Here is a 4,794-nt window from a genome sequence, read left to right as displayed (position 1 = left end):
TGAATGTAGTCAGTTTTTCAAGAGAGAAGCAAATTCCTGAAGCAGTACACAAAAATGTCCTCTCCCTATCTATCACACATGGCAAGGAAATAATAAATGAGTGAATCAGAACATAGAAGCTGAAGGTTATACTATGACAGGCCTCACATCAAAGTCTAGATTCTGACCACCTGCTTTAGTCACTGAAGTCACGGTTAGTGACTTCACTCCAGAGGTGTCAACAGAGTTTGGGCATCCAAGTTAAGCACCACCATTCCCTATACAGCCAGTAGAAAGCAGGAGAGTCGGAAAATCAGTTTTGGAAGATTGAAGTGCTTCAACAAGTTGCTGGCTTTGCTATTGTCTGTGTACAGAATGAACAGCAGCAAATTAAATGTATTGCCTCCTTAGTGACATGAAAAATGACGTTTCCATCTGCAAACTGCCTCCTGCCAGTGGCTCCTACAACACTGTGATTCCTAAGTTCTGCATGGGAATCACTTGAGAGAGCATTTAGATCTGGGCCATGCATGACAAAGCATGTCTGTGGAGCTGCTCAGCACTCCTGCTCACTATTTGGGTTGTGGGAGAAGCACCATCTTTGCATGGAAGTAAAGAGAAGCATACGAAGAAGAAAGCATGAAATGATATTTTAAGGATGGGTTAGGGAAATGTTATTTCCTTTAACACGCACCAGTATTTCCATGGACATCACCAATATTTTCTGGCTGTTAATCTTTCCATAAATATATTTCGTGCATTTCTTTGCATCCAGTACAACAGGTTTATATTTCTATCCAAAACATTCAAGCAATTACAAATTAAATATGAGTGATAGTCACTGAAAGTATCTCTCCGCTATCTTCATCTTTATGATTATTAAAGGTGACAGAGTGGCTTGTCTATGGACACTCTCAGCCCCCACTCCACGTGGGTTCATCCCTTAAAGCCATCCTTCCCTAACTGATCCCCGTGGGCTTCCTCACTGGGAGGCTGCAGCTTTCCCAGCACCACCCCAAAATGGCTCTGTACCACGGGGCCCACCTTTCAGGCACTGCCCCACACTGTCCTCACAGGTGCAGCTCCCCTCCCCAGCCCTCCTACCCCACCGCTGACCCTCTCCATGGTCTGCAGCGCCGGCCTGGGCTGCAGGGGTACCCACAGGCTGTGCTCGTACACTGCTGCCCCGTGGGCTTTTCTGTGGCCAAATCTGTGTCCATTTAGACCTGAAGACAGCGAGTGTTCAGCGATGCCTGCTTGTGTACCTTGTGCCCAGGTATTGGTGCACTGTACGAAGCCTAGCTCTTACGAAAAACTGGAGAATCTGGCTCTCTGGTAGGCAGGAACCAGGAAGGGCTGGTAAGCCTGCAAGAGAATGTACCATTCTACTGCAGCAACTAAAATGCAAAGAAGGATGAACAATGCTGGAGCCTACTGTTCTTTACTTCCTTATTTTAAATGGATTTAACTGGGACTTGTGGTCTGAAATGCCTATCAAGTGTTTCAAGATGTAGCTGGGTTAACATTTGTAATCATGTCTGTGGCTTCAGTTCCTTCTGAAATGAGTGACAGCCTTCACTACCAAACTAGCCCTAGGTCATAATCAGGCTTTTGACCTGATTCTGCAGTGGCTGACACATATGTTTATGGTTGAAACATACATCAGTCTTTACATATCAAAATGCAATAGGGTGGTGATGGGCTGCATTCACAGCACATGGAACAGTTTATTTATTTATTTTATTTAACAAAATATTTTATTAATTTTATTAATAAAACTGTTTTGTATAAGGTGTGTTCACATGATGGATAGGCAGTTCAACCATGCTATACCTTTTGCAGACAGTAATAGCGTAAGTTACAGGTAAAGATGAAAAATGAATGAGTACATCTCAGAGACAATATATCTAACTCAGCTGACAAATGGAACGATTCTGTAGCTCTGCAGCACAACACATGCTGAATGAAGGAACAGAAAAAATGTATGTTCTGTAATTTGAACCAGCGTCTTCATGCCCAGTACCTGTAAGATCAATATTGCAGAAGGGTGAAATATGAACAAAGATGGTTCTGTTTTTTTTCTGTACCACTGAATACAAATTTTGTCTTTTACCATCTGTATGCCAATGTATTAGCTACTCATGTAAAAAAGAGTGACTCAGAAGCATATTTTAAGGATTTTTTCCTGTTTCATATTTAGATGAGGGATATTTAGACCTACCACAGGAGAAGGCAGTTCTTTTATCTAGCTGTGAAAATGATCTTTGGATCTATATCTTTTTCTTTGGGCACATCAGAACTATTGGTGATTAATGTGGATCATGCTTTCAGACCATGTCTTTAATAGCATTACATACCAGAGAGATCTTAAAGCAAGAAAGAAGAAGAGAACGGTTCATTATAGGTTGTTATACAAGTGTTCCTGGGGAAGGGAGTTTATAATGGTTTTCCAGCACATAGGCAGTCACAGAGCTCTCATTATAATTTCTAAAATTGTCAAGGTCTTTCCAGACTTCTTGCATTGCTTTTAACTAGCATAAACAAGAAACAAGCTGAGGGTTGTTGTAATGTACAATGTGATAATATCTTGCTGGTATAGGCTGAGACAATAAGTCTCCAGTATTTCTTAAATAGTAAAACAAAACAAAATCTAGTCTGTAAAATAGAAGAGGAATGCTTTGTGTTGGAAAGAAGGCTCTTTGCCTTGGTTTGTCTTCCATGACTTCATAAATAAATACAGCTTGTTAATTTGGGCAACAGTGTAGTCAGAACACTTGAATTTAAAAACGAGACTCTGAAATGCAACCACTAGATGCACACTGAACTGTTCTGAAACTAGTAAATGTTCCCAAACAAAGAGCATCAGATTAACTGCGTGTATGCAGCAGAATTTAAATTCTGGAATTACCTGAACCTGCACTTTGGGCCTGAGAGAGATCCTGAGACACCTGCATGTCCAAGGTAACAACAAAAGTGGTAGGCAAGTGAAACAGTTTGAAAAGTGGCAGTCAGAATGGAAATATTGAATGGGAGAAAATGGTTGTATTTTTGAGGACCAACCTTCAGGTTAAATGCATAGCAACTGTCTTTAGATTGAAGAAGTCAAGTTGTTTTTTATTCTCTGAAACATAAGATCTTTTAAAACCATGGGTTATACTTGTAACTTCTGAAGAGCATTGGGCCACTCCAGCCCCTGGTTAGACAGCATACACACAACTCTGACTTCAGTGGTAGTTTCATTCTTGTTCCCCAACAAATATTTAAAACTGTTTAATATGCCTTCCAACATTTTAGACTCTTCTGTCCTGTAAGAGCAAGAGGATCCACACATCAGAAGCGTTTCCATCCCTGGCATTCACCAGTGATCACTTTATACTAAGTTCATTCAGTGGTATCTAGGGAACAGTCTGTCTTTGTGGAGTACGTAGATTTAATTTTCCAAAATAAAACCTTACAGGTTCAGATGTGGGAAGAAATAAAGAGGCATTTATTATTGATGTCTTTTTGAAAATATTTATGAAGAGCCATAACTTTTGCTGGTATTTTAAGTGTAGTACTTAGAGATTTATTTATCTTTCACCTCTTTTGGAGTATTAACAAGATGTACTTTCATGGGCTTTGAGTTAGCTGTTTTAGCTCCACACTAGCATCAATCGCATTTCTCCAGAGAAAGCTTTGGGGCTAGATTCAGCTGGACATTTATATCATTTTGTAGCATGATATGTTGTTCTGATGAGATCCAGTGAGCCTCTGGATATTGCACATTTCCAGCTGGTCTAGGTCAAGGCTTCCTAAAGATACTGTTCCCCTTTACCAAACAAACATAATGATAATACCAAGTAATTAAAGGCAATGCAGTAGAGTTTCAAATTCTGTTAAGCAGTCTCCTTTGTTTCACTATATCAATTTGCCTATACAAGCAGTGCAGTCTATGGAGTCTGTGAGATATTTAGCTATCCAGATATAGGATAAGCTGAACTACTCTTCAGGATCTAGTTGTTTTAATTACGTCTATGCAGATCATAATGGGAGCTTAGCTCACGCATAGAAAGTATACAATGCAAGCCAAACCCCACCCAAAATGTTCAGTGTTATCACAGAATCACAGAATCACAGAATTGTAGGGGTTGGAAGGGACCTCTAGAGATCATCGAGTCCAACCCCCCTGCCAAAGCAGGTTCCCTACACCAGGTCGCACAGGTAGGCATCCAGGCAAGACTTGAATATCTCCAGAGAAGGAGACTCCACAACCCCCCTGGGCAGCCTGTTCCAGTGCTCCACCACCCTCACCGTGAAGAAGTTCTTACGCACATTCGTGCGAAACTTCCTATGCTGCAGCTTATGTCCGTTTCCCCTCGTCCTGTCTCCACGTACCAGACTGGCCTCACCACTATGGCCGCCACACCTTAGATATTTATAAACCTGGATCAGGTCCCCTCTCAGTCGTCTTTTCTCAAGGCTAAACAGACCCAGTTCACTTAGCCTTTCTTCATAGGGGAGATGCTCCAGGCCCTTCACCATCTTTGTGGCCCTCCGCTGGACTCTTTCCAAGAGATCCCTGCTTTTTTGTACTGGGGAGCCCAGAACTGGACACAGTACTCCAGATGAGGCCTTACCAGGGCAGAGTAGAGGGGGAGGATCACCTCCCTCGACCTGCTGGACACGCTCTTCTTAATGCACCCCAGAATGCCATTGGCCTTTTTGGCCACGAGGGCACACTGCTGGCTCATGGCCAACCTGTCGTCCACCAGGACGCCCAGGTCCCTCTCTGCAGAGCTCCTCTCCAGCAGCTCATCCCCCAGCCTGTATTGGTGC

General features: G+C 42.4%; 1 protein-coding gene across 1 annotated transcript in view; it reads left to right on the top strand.

The window, feature by feature from the left end:
• LOC109365368 (maestro heat-like repeat-containing protein family member 2A) overlaps positions 1-4,794 on the top strand; it is a 149,965-nt gene that overhangs the window by 3,353 nt on the left and 141,818 nt on the right. The gene's annotated exons all lie outside the window — the stretch shown is intronic.

This window comes from Meleagris gallopavo, chromosome 1 (assembly GCF_000146605.3).
Source record: "Meleagris gallopavo isolate NT-WF06-2002-E0010 breed Aviagen turkey brand Nicholas breeding stock chromosome 1, Turkey_5.1, whole genome shotgun sequence".
In the NCBI taxonomy this organism is placed as follows: Eukaryota; Metazoa; Chordata; class Aves; order Galliformes; family Phasianidae; genus Meleagris; species Meleagris gallopavo.
Note: the sequence above shows the minus strand (reverse complement) of the source record. Positions and strands in the feature narration are given on the sequence as shown.